Source organism: Myotis yumanensis, unplaced genomic scaffold, assembly GCF_028538775.1.
Source record: "Myotis yumanensis isolate MYYU_CA2020_CCGP unplaced genomic scaffold, mMyoYum1.0.hap1 SCAF_24, whole genome shotgun sequence".
Taxonomy (NCBI): domain Eukaryota; kingdom Metazoa; phylum Chordata; class Mammalia; order Chiroptera; family Vespertilionidae; genus Myotis; species Myotis yumanensis.
This window is the reverse complement of record NW_027223775.1, coordinates 11,702,766-11,717,738: the sequence shown is the minus strand read 5'-3', so window position 1 is coordinate 11,717,738 and position 14,973 is coordinate 11,702,766. Positions and strand designations below refer to the sequence as shown.

The 14,973-nt window shown below is 48.2% G+C and overlaps 1 pseudogene; it reads left to right on the top strand.

Annotated features, from left to right (window-relative positions):
* The window catches only part of LOC139000530 (histone-lysine N-methyltransferase PRDM9-like), a 116,793-nt pseudogene that overhangs the window by 374 nt on the left and 101,446 nt on the right, over nt 1-14,973 (top strand).

Sequence of the window (14,973 nt, the reverse complement as noted above, 5' to 3'; positions counted from 1 at the left end):
CTGTCCTGTCCCGGTGACACCTGCTGCCTCCAGGGCCACTCCAGCTGCACCCGTTGGCTCCTCAGCTCCTGCACCTGGCCCGGTGCTTGCCCTTGATGGGGTCAGCCACTGTCTTGAGGCAGAAAGAATATCAGCCGCCCAGGCAACAGGATGGCCTTGCCAGCTGCCTCCATCACACCCCCCACTCTGTGACCCCAGCGGCTGCCACGGGTGTTGAGGGCTCCATCTGCTTTCCCTCAGCACATCTGCCCCCAGGTAAGGGCATGTCAGCTCCCCACAGCCACAAGATACACGGACGCATGTGGGGAGCACACACAGTCACAGCTTCCCTTCTCTAGGAAGCCCCACCATGAGGTCCCACTGGGGCATCACAAGCACAACAAACTTTGTTTCACACTGGCCAAGTGAGTGCAGGAGGGAAAAAAGGCACAGATCCCTCCATACCAAGAGCAACTTCCGTGGTGAGGACATGGCCACCAGGAAGGGCACAGAGACCTAGAAAGGAGGAATTACTGTTAGCAGAATCCATACACAGCAGGTTAACAGGACTTGACCCACAGGAAACTCATTCATTAACCCTAACCAAGCCAACAACACATCCACTCAAACACCCACCCACCCACCCACCCACATCACACAGAGTTCAGGGGCGTCAAAAGAAAGAGACCTGTGGGGTACTCCAAACAGTATAGTCTGCTCTGTAACCCTGCAATTATCAACTATCACTACCATTGACTTGAAAATGGACTACAACACTTCAAACAGCTGTTGGCTCCTTGGTACTACAATGACCTCTTCAGGGATAGGGTGATCCCTTTGGAACTGCCTTCACGTACTAGGATGAAGTTGCACACTTCAGGGCTAGCTGGGCTGGGTTTCTTGCAGGGACTGTGGCTTTCCAAGGCTACATAATCATACTTGAGGATAATAGACCCAGCTACACATCCAAATGGCAGTCTCTGCGAGTTTTCCTTGACAGTTGCAACTGCCACCATCCCTGCCACCCATCTGCTCTTTATTCTTTCCTTCTAAAGTCCCACCTCCTTCACACTCCAGCAGGTCTCTTCTAAGTGACTTGTCTTGCTTCACAGATCCTCTGTAAAGATTCTTTGCCCAACCAAGACGTGTCCTTCTCAACTCACAAAGGTAACAATCGCATTATGTCCAAAATCCGTAAGATTTCCAAAATATTGTATTTTATTAGACTTTCATGTGATACGTACCTCCTATGAGTGAACCTCTCACTGTGGCTCTAAGTCAAAAACCTGCCAGCAACAGGAGGGGGCCAGGAACCCAGGTCCACAGACAGTAAAATGCATTTGCCCCACAGGAAGAAGGCTTCGTACACCAGAAGGGACAATCCCCCACAGGAAGATGGGTTCCTACACAGCAAGAGAAATTTCCCCCACTCTGAGAAGGGAACCCCACAGGTATTATTGTTTCCCTTCAACAAATTGCGATTCCATCACAGGAAATGCATTTCCTCAGGTGAAAGACGGGTTTCCTCACAGGAAGTTCTTTTCCCCAACAGAAAGAGGCTTTCTTCCACAGGAAGTTTCAATTCCACCATAGGAAGGTGAGCTTCCCTCACAGGAATTTAGGTCCACACACAGGAAAGGGCATTTCCCCCACAGGAAAGTGAGATGCCCTCACACGAAGTCAGGTTCACATACAGTAAAATGCATTTTCCCCACAGTAAGAAGGCTTCCTACACCGGAAGGGACAATTCCTCCTCAGGAAGATGGGTTCCTACATAGGAATAGACATTTCCCCGACAGAGTGAAGGGAACCCCCCAGGAAGTTCTGTTTCCCTTCAAAAAGTTGCGATTCCATTACAGGGTGATAGGTCCTCCTACAGGAAAGTGCATTTCCTCCGGTGGAGAGGGCTTTCTCACAGGAAATGCTTTTCCCCAAAAGGAAGAGGCATTCTCCAACAGGAAGTTTCATTATCCCCAGAGGAAAGTGAGCTTCCCTCACAGGAACTTAGGTCCAAAAACAGGAAAGGGCATTTCCCCCACAGGAACGTGAGATGCCCTCACACGAATACAGGTCCACAAACAGTAAAATGAATTTGCCACACAGGAAGAAGTCTTCCTATAGCAGAAGGGACAATCCCCCACAGGAAGATGGGTTCCTACACAGGAAGAGACATTTCCCCCACACAGAGAAGGGAACCCCCACAGGTATTATTGTTTCCCTTCATCAAGTTGTGATTCTATCACAAGAAAGTGCATTTCCCCAGGTGGAAGATGGGTTTCCTCACAGAAAGTGTGATTCCCGAACAGGAAGAGGCGTTCTCCCACAGGAAGTTTCAATTCCCCCACAAATGTTGAGCTTCACTCACAGGAAGTTAAGGCCACACACAGGAAAGAGCATTTCCCCAACAGGAAGGTGAGATGCCCTCACAGGAAGAGAGGTCCACACACAGTAACATGCATTTTCCCAAAAGGAAGAAAGGTTCCCACACTTGAAGTGACAATTCACCCACAGGAAGATGGGTTCCTACACAGGAGGAGACATTTCCCCCATTGAGAGTAGAGTACCCCCACAGGAAGTTCTGTTTCCCTTCAACAACTTGAGTTTCCATAACAGGATGATAGGTCTGCCTACAGGACAGTGGCTTTCCCCCATGGGAAGACGGGTTTCCTCACAGGAAGTTCTTTTCCCCAACAGGAAGAGGCTTATCCCACAGGAAGTTTCAATTCCCCACAGGAAGACAGCTTCCCTCACAGGAAATTAGGTCCAAAAACAGGAAAGGGCATTTCCCCCACAGGAAGGTGCGATGCCCTCAAACAAAGACAGGTCCTAAACAGTAAAATTCATTTGCCCAAGAGGAAGAAGGATTCCTACACTGGAAGATACAAACCCCCCACTGGAAGATGGGTTCCTACACAGGAATAGACATTTCTCAGACAGAGTGAAGGGTACCCACTAGGAAGTTCTGTTTCCCTTCAAAAAGTTGCGATTCCATCACAGGATGATAGGTCTGCCTACAGGAAAGTGCATTTCTCCCGGTGGAGACGGATTTCCTCACAGGATTTGCTTTTCCCCTAAAGGAAGAGGCGTTTTCACACAGGAAGTTACAATTTTAACACAGGAAGGTGAGCTTCCCTCACAGGAAGTTAGGTCCTAACACAGGAAAGGCACTCCACCACAGGAAGGTGAGATGCCCTCACAATAATATAGGTCCACACACAGTAACCTGCATTTCCCTTACATGAAGAAGGGTTCCTAAACAGGAAGAAACAATTCCCCCACAGGAAGATGGGTTCCTACACAGGAAGAGACATTTCCCCCACAGAGAGAAGGGTACCCCCACAGGAAGCTCTCTTTCCCTTCAAGAAGGTGTGATTCCATCACAGGATGATAGGTTCCCCTACAGGAAATTGCATTTCACTCAGTGGAAGTCGGGTTTCCTCACAAGAAGTGCTTTCCCCAACAGGAAGAGGCGATCTCCCACAGGAGGTTTCAATTACCCAACAGGAAGGTGAGCTTCCCTCACAGCAAGTTAGGTCCACACACAGGAAAGTGCATTTACCCAAAGGAAGGTGAGATGCCTTTATGGTAGATAGGTCAGCACACAGTAAAATGCATTTTCCCACAAGAAGAAGACTTCCTACCACGGAAGTGACAATTCCCCGACAGGAAGATGGTTTCCTACACAGAAAGAGACAATTTCCCACAGAGAGAAGGTTACCCCCACAGTTAGTTCTGTTTCTGTTCAACAATTTCCAATTCCATCACAGGATGATAAGTCCGCCTTCAAAAAACTGCATTTCCCACTGTGGAAGACGGGTTGCCTCACAGGAAGTGCATTTCCCGATTAGGAAGAGGAGTTCTCCCAGGGGAAGTTTCTATTCCACTACAGGAAGGTGAGATGCCCTCAATGGAATATCGGTCCACACACAGTAACATGCATTTCCTCCACAGGAAGAAGAGTTCCTACCTCGGAAGGGACAATTCCCCCACAGGAAATGGGTTCCTACACAGGAAGAGACATTTCCCTCACCCAGAGGAGGGTACCCCCACAGGAAGTTCTGTTTCCCTTCAACCAGTTGTAATTGCATCACAGGATGATAGGTCTGCCTATAGGAAAGTTCATTTCCCCCAGTGGAAGACGGGTTTCCTCACAGGAAGTGCTTTTCCCCAACAGGAAGAGGCATTCTCCCACAGGAAGTTTCAATTCCCCCACAGAAAGGTTAGCTTCCCTCACAGGAAGTTAGGTTCACACACAGGAAAAGGCATTTCCCCACAGGAAGGTGAGATGCCCTCACAAGAAGATAGGTCCACACACAGTAACCTGCATTTCCCCCACAGGAAAAAGGGTTTCTTCACCAAAAGAAACAATTCCCCCAGAGGAAGATGGGTTTCTACAAAGGAAGAGATATTTCCCCGACAGAGTGAAGGGTACCCCACAGGAAGTTCTGTTTCCCTTAAACAAGTTGCGATTCCATCACAGGATGGTAGGTCTGCCTACAGGAAAGTGCATTTACCCCAGTGGAGACAGGTTTCCTCACAGGAATTGCTTTTCCCCAACAGGAAGAGGCGTTCTCCAACAGGAAGTTTCAATTACATCACCGAAATGTGAACGTCCCAATCAGGAAATTAGGTCCACACACAGGAAATGGCATTTCTTCAACAGGAAGGTGAGATGCCCTCACAGGAGGAAATGTCCACAAACAGTAAAATGCATTACCCCCACATTCTGAAGGGTTCCTACACTGGAAGGGACAATTCCCCCACAGGAAGATGTGTTCCTACACAGGAAGAGACATTTCTCCCACCTAGAGTAGGTTAACCACCAGGAAGTTCTGTTTCCCTTCAAAAAGTTGCGATTCCATCATAGGATGATAAGTCCACCTACAGGAAAGTGCATTTTCCCCGGTGGAGACGGGCTTTCTCACAGGAATTGCTTTACCACTAGAGGAAGTGGTGTACTCCCACAGGAAGTTTCAATTCTCCAAGAGAAGGTGAGCTGCCCTCACAGGAAGTTAGGTCCACACACAGGAAAGGGCATTTCCCCCACAGCACGGTGAGATGCCCTAACAGAAAGATAGGTCCACACACAGTAAAATGCATTTCCCCCTCAGGAAAAAAGGGTTCCTACACCAGAAGGCACAATTCCCCCAACGGAATATGGGTTCCTGTACAGGATGAGATATTTCACTCACAGAGAGAATACCCACTTGGGATGTGCTGTTTCCCTTCAACAAGTTGCAATTCCATACCAGGATTATAGGTCCGCCTACAGGAAAGTTCATTTCCCCCAGTGGAAGACGGGTTTCCTCACAGGAAGTGCTTTTCTACAACAGGAAGAGGCGTTCTCTCATAGGAAGTTTCAATTCCCCCACAGGTAGGTGAGATGCCCTCACAGGAAGTTAGGTCCACACACAGGAAAGGTCATTCCCCCACAGGAAGGTGAGATGCCCTCACACGAATATAGATCAACACACAGTAACATGCATTTCCCTTACATGAAGAAGGGTTTCTGAACCGGAAGGAAAAATTCCCCGACAGGAAGATGGGGTCATACACAGCAAAAGACATTTCCCCCACAGAGAGAAGCGTACCACCACAGGAAGTTCTATTTTCCCTTCATGATGTTGTGATTCCATCACAGCATGATAGGTCCGCCTACAGGAAAGTGCATTTCACCCAATGGAAGTCAGGTTTCCTCACAAGAAGTTCTTTCCCCAACAGGAAGAGGCGTTCTCCCACAGGAAATTTCAATTCCCCAACAGGAAGGTGAGCTTCCCTCACAGGAAGTTATGTCCACACACAGAAAAGGACATTTACCTCACAGGAAGGTGAGATGCCCTCACAAGAAGATAGGTCCACACACAGTAACATGCATTTTCCCCACAGGAAGAAGGGTTTATACAAAGGTAGGGATAATTCCCACACAGGAAGATGGGTTCCTACACAGGAAGAGACATTTCCCCCACAGAGAGAAGGGTACCCCCACAGGAAGTTCTGTTTCCCTTCAAGAAGTTGTGATTCCATCACAGGATGATAGGTCCGCCTACAGGAAAATGCATTTCCCATCGGGAAGACGTGTATCCTCACAGGACTTGCTTTTTCCCAAAATGAATAGGAGTTCTTCCACAGGAAGTTTCAATTCCCGCACATGTAGGTCAGCTTCACTCACGTTAAGTTAGGTCCACACACAGGAAAGGGTATTTAATGCACAGGAAGGTAATATGTCCTCATAGGAAGATAGGACCACACACAGTAACATGCATTTCCCCCACAAGAAGAGGGGTTCCTACACTGGAAGGAACAATTCCCCGACAGGAATAAGAGTTCCTACAAATGAAGAGACATTTCCCCCACAGAGAGGAGTGTAAACCCACAGAAAGTTCTGTTTCCCTTCAACAAGTTGCGTTCCATCACAGGATGATTGGTCCGCCTTCAGGAAAGTGCATTTCCCCAGGTGGAAGACGGGTTTCCTCACAGGAAGTGCTTTTCCACAACAGGCAGAGGCGTTCTCCCACAGGAGGTTTCAATTCCCCCACAGGAAGGTGAGCTTCCCTCACAGGAATTTAGGTACACACAGGAAAGGCATTTCCCCCGCAGGAAGGTGAGATGCCCTCACAGGAAGATAGCTCCACACGCAGTAAAATGCATTTCCTTCACAGGAAGAAATTTTCCAACACCGGAAGGGACAATTTCCCCACAGAAGATGGGTAACTACACAGGAGGAGACATTTCCCCCACAGAGAAGTGTACCGGAACAAGAAGTTCAGTTTCCCTTCAACAAGTTGCAATTCCATCACAGGATGATAGGTCCGCCTACAGGAAAGTGCTTTTCCTTTAGTGCAAGACAGGTTTCCTCACAGCAAGTTCTTTTCCCCAACAGGAAGAGGTGTTCTCCCACAGGAAGTTTCAATTCCCCCACAGAAAGGTGAGCTTCCCTCACAGGAATTTAGGTATACACCCAGGAATGGGCATTTCCCTCACAGGAAGGTGAGATGTGCTCACACGAAGATAGGTCAACACACATAAAATGCATTTCCCCCACAGGAAGTAGGTTTCCAACATCGGAAGGGACAATTCCCTCACAGCAGGTGGTGCAAGATATAGAGAGTCCATTGAATCAGAAAAGATAAGAAAGGAAAAGGTTTATTTCTGCATCCCCGTCAGACCCACAGACCCCAAGGACAGTTCTAGTGGGTTCACGCCAACAGGGATGGGGGTGCATTTTTATAATGCTGTTTTGTGAGGGGTGAGGACAGGAGCTGAGGTATTCAGTTGAGGAAGTTTCAGCTGCAGGGGGTTCAGCCAGGTATTCAGGCAGGAGTCAGTATCTGTGTGGGAGTCGGTGTTGATTCAGGGAGAAGCCAGTATCTGCGTCTGGCATGCCGATCAGCCAGACATGCCAGGGGGAGTCCATCATCTCGTCACATGTCTGCATGTATCCGATCCTGGGCTCTCTCTGACCAAAAACTCACAACATGGGGGACTGCTCGCCTCGGTTCCAACACACTTGCCTGGGGGAAGCAAAAAAATACACAACACAATGGACAGGGTGACCGCATGCCTCAGCGAACATGACAAATGGGAAGACACCTTTCTCCTTAGCACCAGCTAAGCTGGGACGCGGTCACAGTCAAGCAGCAATTTCAGGGGGAGATAGAGCCAGCCTTAGGCGTTGGGGCGAATTGGGCTACAAGGAAAACACACAGGGGCACACACTGGGACAAGGGACATTTCTGCAACACAACCAAGCCATGGCCACTCACATCTCCATCACACAAGGGAGCAACAACACGTGCATTGGCATAACACAAAGGAAATGCAAATGGCCCACAAAGGTCAAGATTTACAACATAAAGACAAGGAAGCCCTTCGTTAGGGTGGAAAAGGGGAAAGCCCAGAGGGAACGAGGGGCGACAACCTCACGAGGCCCATGGGAGGGTCAACCTTGGGGCCCAGGACTTACTAGAGGAAACAACTCCAAGGGGATTATGGACCCAGCAGAAGGACTAGCAGCCAACACGATCTGCACCCTTGACAGGCCATACGGACGGGAACCCAGTGGGACCCTTTTCACCCTCCCTACGTGGCAGTCTGCACTTGGTCTTTGACACAGCTCCACACTGGCTACAACACTTTCTGTCCGGGAATTCATTCTACGATTCCAGCGGGGAAAAAAATACGAGCTCCAGTACAAAAACGACGGAGCCACGGGATACCCGCCCCCGCTTTCATACACCCGCTACCAAGGGCACCTCTGCCCTCAGCGCCCACTCAGCACCCTCACATCCTGCAGGGACGACAAGCCAATCTCTCCATCACAGACACACAAACATTCCTCTTCAGCTACGTCTTGGCTCCACCTGCTGGCCAAGCTGCGCTCCACATGCTGATCTTCACCTGCATCACAGGCTCCTGAAAGGTGGACCCACAGCAAAGGCTCGCCGATGTCTGCCCCGCCTCTCCAATTGGGAAAAATCCATACTGGTTCCCATACATCTGTCACCTACTGTTTGTCCGGGTCCCAAAACAAGTCCTTTTACAAGGCACGAGGACGAAAATGGTCTAAGGCGACATCTTCCTCAGCATACACAGTCCAGGCATGCTTTGGGATCATTGACTAAAACTTCTATGCTGTTCCATCATTGACGTGAAATTCAGGCAAAAAAGCACAGGGATTTTCAATAGAAACGTTTTAGGAAATGGGGAAGGAAGCGGGAAAATATTTTCGAAAACTGCAGCACACTTGGCAGGTTACACAATTTTTTAAAACAGCACAAACACCAATAGCACAGGCACAGCTGGGAGTGCTCCACAGCCTCCTGTCGCCAGCCTGAACATCACATTCCCCTCCTAAGAACAGGTATCCCCATGGACATATCTGAGGAAAAAATGGGGGACAACTACAGCTTCATTCTTCATTTACATTGACACTTTCACAGCAACATGCAAAGTGCAAAACCTGTGCTCCTCTTTCTTCACAGTCAAGAAAAGTTTCACACCCAGACGCTCAATCTGCACTCTTTGCAAATTTCCAAGCTGAAAGGATCAACAAATTTCCCCCCCTTTCACCTCCACTCATTTCACAGACCATGGGGAAGAGACAGCAAAACCGCACAAACACCCGGACCTGGGATCACAGCCACAATACCACTTACGGGGCCATGTGCTGGCAGCTAAAACACATCATTTTTAGTACAAGGTCCACTTCACCTGGGGAATGGGACACACAAAAGGGCTCAGCACGCAAGACACTAGACAGACAGAGTGGTGGGTGGCTGTGGCTCCTGCCTCAGAAATAACAGTCGCAGAAAAAACGGGGAACCAAGCCTGAGCGGCCTCACCTGGGGCCCCGGCACTCGTCCAGGACACTGTGACACCTCCCGCATCACACCTGGGGGTGGGGGGTCTCCTCACGTCTTGCACACGTGCCGCTCACCTCACTCTGAACCTCACACCCGGCCGGCGCTCTAACCGGTGAGCCGTCAGGGGCAGGTACCTTGGTTGCGGGCACATCCCCACTAGGGGGTGTACACGAGGCAGCTGATGGATGTTTCTCTCATCCATGTTTCTGATTCTCTAGCCCTCTCCCTGCCTCAAAGTCAGCGGTTCTCAACCTGTGGGTCGCAACCCCTTTGGCGCTCAAACGACCCTTTCACAGGAGTCGCCTAAGACCATCCTGCAGATCAGATAGTTACATGATGATTCATAACAGTAGCAACATCACAGTGATCAAGTAGCAACGAAAATCACTGGATGGTTGGGTCACAACATGAGCAACTCTATTGAAAGGGCCTCAAGGTTGACAACCACTGCTCTAAGTAAAAAATCAATCTCATATATATTTTTAAAAAAGAATCTGGACCTTGCAAGCTCTCTCCACCATCTTCTTCAAAGGCTGCAACAGGCAAAATGAGAAAGATAGATATGTACATCAACACATACATAAGGTCTCAGTGGTTTCTACACTTCCATGACAAACAATTCACAACATGAGAAACAGAACAACATCTAAACAGCAGCCAAAAAGCACACTCTGATGACCACAAAGGAGGCATGGGGGACCAACGGGAGGACGGGGGCATGAGTGCGGGTCCCGTCAGGCTACACATTAACATGCAGATCCGAGAACCCGGAAGAGGGGGGAAATGGCAGACTTGGGATTTCCACCGTCACACGGCTTCACTCACCAATTTCAGGACAATTTTCTTGGCGAATCAAAGGGAAGCTTCACTGGGACATTTGAGCAACAACACCTTGTGCCTCTAGCTCTGCTGCTGGCCTTCCGGCTAAAGCCATGGGACCGTGACCAAAAACTACACCCACCATTTCAGCGGTGCTGCCACGGCACCCATCATGCCATCCCTAGACCAAATGAGGTCAAGGCTCTGTGTCTGCACCACTTCCCTCCCAGCACTGACAAAGGATTTGCCACACACTGCTGCACTGAGGTCGCCTTGAAAGTGAGTGAGCACCCTCCCTGGCTAGTATGTTCCTTGGGGTCGGCTTTACCTACAGACTGCTGAGGACTTCTTCTGGCAACCTCATGCTCTATCATTGAGAAACACTGGCTATTGCTTCCATTCACTTTTTCAAGTGGCCATTTCAAACCCTTCCCAGCCGCCTGGACTACAAATACACATGCTCTCCTGCACCTCTTGACACCACTTCTTAGAGGCCTTTGCCCATCCTAAACAGAACTTTTACAAGCAGGAACCAGTGCTTGTTCATTGACGAACTTTCTGACTCCACCACAGTTCCATCCAGAATAGCCACTGTGTGTGAAACAAACTGATGAAACACAACACATCTTTCACAATCACAACATGGGGCATCCAAGCTCTTCTTCTTTTCACTCCCTTTTGGAAATAGATGATAGAAAAATGGCTACAAGAACAACATTGGGTCTTTCCATCTCTAAAACAGTCATTCAGAATCAGCATATGCCCCTTCGAATTCACATCTTGACAACAGAATTAGGCTATTATGAAACTTCCTCATCAGGAACCTCGACTCGAGCCCTTGTGTGTCTGCCTGCCTGCCTGTCTGTCTGTCTGTCTGTCTGTCCATTTGTGGTGCTGACATAAATCCAGGTGCAAAGACCTGGGCCTGCTTCCACACCAGGGGAGCCAAGTCCAACTGCAGGGCCAAGGTTGGCATAGCTCATGGTCTCTGATACACTTCCCTCTCACCCAGGATCGCATGGCACTCACTGGGCACTGACACAACAGCACCTTTGCAGGCTGTGTAACGATCCAGTCACTGCCTCCCAGCTCACCTGCTCTTAAAGACAAACATTTCCTCCTTTTGACAATGTCCCCTGAGCCACATGGTCACCCTCTCTAGTCTGTTGGGTGCTTCAGCATTCCCCACAGCTGTCTTACAGCTCATCCCAGCCTCACAATTCTTCAGTCCAGCTGCTTCTATACAAGGTTTCTTGTTATAGGGGAAAGGAAATTGCATCAATGTTCACATGGAACACTCATACAAAGGGAGTCATTTATAAAAGGATGGCATTTCCATGGGAACAATGGGAACCTCTTTCCCTACAATAATTGAGGGCTTCAGTGGGTGACCTCAAATTCTCAGAACCAACCATTGAGCAACACCTTCACACTCCCCTTTTCCCACATCAACCCAATCCTAACACAACACCTCGGGGCCAGGGGAAATCTGCCAGTTGGGATATTGTTTTCTCTGGGTCTCAGCGGACTCCGGAGGAGCCAGCCCAGAATCTTGGAGCTGATGATGCCCAAGCAGGGGCCCTATGCACACTGGGAGGTGGGCTCTGTCGCCCAGGTCAGGAGGGGCAACCCCCCACCCCCAGCCTCGCATTGAAACACCACACATTTCCAAGTGGCCCAGCCCTTCTGGTCAGCATCTCTCAGGGGGTGAAGGAAAGCTTTGCACAATCAAGTCCTCGTTCACAGTAAAAATGTTGGTGTCCCCGTGCCCAAACCTCCACATACAGGAAGGTTCTGGTTGGAATAGTCACGCCTTGATTTGTTGAATACATCTTTTCCAGGTTGCAATGATTAGCCTTTATCTTCATGCCCAGCTTTTTCTACCATTTCTTTCCATTTCCAGTGTGAAACATCTCACTTCCTTTGGAAGGAAATGGAAAAATCTCCAGGATGGGATGCTCAGCTGTTTGAGTGAATACGTGCACACAGGTTGTAAAGTGAGATACTGTGAACATTCATGAACTGGAATTCTCATGATGACTAAGGAAGACAAGTGGTGGGGATTCTCAGTAAAATCTGATACCGTTTGGGGGAGAATAGGAGGAGATTTCACAGTTTCCAGTTTTATTTTAAATCTGTTGTGCTTGATCTGACAAAGAGAAAGAATCAGGTGATGTGCATGCCCTTACCAGGAATCAAGGTGACTTCTTGGTTCATAGGTCAACACTCAATCAATGAGCCTCGCTAGCTGGGCTGTGTGTGCAATTTGGATAACCCGTTTACTAGAAAGACAATGTGGCCCTGGCTGGGTAGATTACATGCCAGGAGGATGAGAACCTTTACCTTGCTGGTGTTCTCATGCTGCTTGGAGAATCAGGACTGCTTCCATCATCACAGAAAGTGGGAGGTGTGGCATCAGTACAAGTGTACTTCTACCTCCTGCCTATAGGTTCATAACAGAATGAAGGTTAAACCCTGCAGGCTGTCTGCTTGATGACAACACACGACCCCCAACAGTTTCTTGGGTAGCGATACACACTCATACTTACCAAGTTCCTAAACATCTGCCAAGTAAAACATTCATACTTAGAAAGTTTTTAACATGCTCATTTAATTACACCTAGGAAAGCAACTTTGGAAAACAAATGTCATTTTCTAAAATAAAATGTATGTATAATACAAATGTATGATACATCAAACAGATAATTGCTTAGATCTGATTTATTTTTCATGCATATCATAACTATATAGAATAAGTTTGAGATCACTTTCCAAACAACTGATGTGTGAATGGATGTCCAAAGAGGTCTTGGGTTTTGGAAAGAGTCACCATGAAGTAGGTGCTGTCCTTCGGACCGTCTCTCCTCCAGCCTACCCTGAAATGGAATCCAGAGTTCTGGAGTAAAAAAACCACTAAGAAGGTAAATCTGGAAGGATAAAAGGAACCAGCACAGTGACCACAGGTTCCCGGATGTCACCTCTCCAGGCTACTGCGGCCTCAATTATCTGTCTGTCCCTTGGCCTGTGTGTCCTTCGGTCACCAACACTGGGTGAGTCTGCTTGCATCTTCTCAGTGTGAGTGACTCTGGGAGCCGCGGCACAAGGCAGTAGAGGGGAGCACATGAAGAACCTCCTCTGTCCATTTCCCGCCTCCTTCACACCTCGCTTTCCCCTGCTCCTCCCGGCCTCGCCCCCGAGAGCCTCGCTCCTAACCTGCTGGCTTGGGAGACCCTGCAAGGACCACGCTAGAGTGGCCTCTCAGGTTATGTCAGGAACTTGGCATCTAAGGGACACTCAGACATTTTATTTTTATTTTTTTAAAGAATATAGCCTGGGTGCCTTGCTCTGTTGTATTTTTTGCCTTTAAATCAACACAGCAGATCCAAGCAACAGCAGCCCCCTGATCACCACAGCCTCCTGATCACCACAGCCTCCTGATCACCACACCCTCTGTCTGTGGAGCAGCAGCTGTACATGAAGCCTCCCCCCACCAGCCAGAAGAGCCAACACAGCTGTGAACAACACCCACCAGAGGAGCTGCTGCCAACTGGAAAGCAGCTGCTACCGCAACCGTCTGAGCAGCAACCACAACCCAAGGAGCCCCTGCCACCCAGGGAGCAGCCACTGAACATCTCAACATCTACATATGTCAGCGAGATCAAACATGGGTAGGCAAAGAAACCCCCAAAGGAAAGAAAAGGAGGACTCACCAGAAAAGCAGCTAAGTAAGACAGAGATATGCAACATGACGGAAAAAGAATTCAGAATAAGGTTCCTAGAGTACATGCACCAGATGTTCAAGAAGCAAGAAGAAACAGATGAAAATCTCAACTACTTAGGCAAGAAGCTAGAAAAAACAGATGAAAAAATCAACAACTTAAGTAAGTCCCAAGAAGAAATGAAGAGCGACATAGCTTCAATAAAAAACTCCATTGAAAGTATCAACAGTAGACTGGGAGAAGCGGAGGACCGAATTAGTGAATTAGAAGACAAAGAAGGAAAACACACTCAAACTGTACGGCAAATGGAGAAAAAAATTAAAAGACAGGAGGAGAGCCTAAGGGAGCTTTGGGACAACATGAAACGAAACAACATACGAATAATAGGGGTGCCAGAACAACAGAAAGATGAACATGGATTAGAAAACCTATTCGAAGAAATAATATCAGAAAACTTCCCTGAGGTGGGGAAGAAAAAAGTCACACAAGCCCAGAGAGTCCCAAGCAAGGTTAACCCGAAAAGACCCACACCAAGACACATCATAATTACCATGGCAAATGTTCAGGATAAAGAGAGAATCTTACAGGCTGCAAGAGAGAGACGGAAAATAACATACAAGGGATCTCCCATTAGATTATCAAATGATTTCTCAACAGAAACACATCAAGCCAGAAAAGAATGGACGGAAATCTACAAAGTGATGCAAAGCAAAGGACTGAATCCAAGAATACTCTATCCAGCAAGGCTATCATTCAAAATTGAAGGGGAAATAAGAAGCTTCACAGACAAAAAAGGGCTAAGGGAGTTTATCACCACCAAGCCAGCCATGCAAGAAATGCTAAAGGGACTGGTGTAAAAAGAAGAAATATCAAGCTCAGAAAGAAAACAGCCACACACACACACACACAAAGAAATGGCTACAAACAAGTACCTTTCAATAATAACTTTAAATGTAAATGGACTAAATGCTCCAACCAAAAGACATCGAGTGGCTGAATGGATAAAAAAACATGACCCATACATCTGCTGTCTACAAGAGACCGACCTCATTAGAAGGGACTCACACAGACTGAAAGTGAAGGGATGGAAAAAT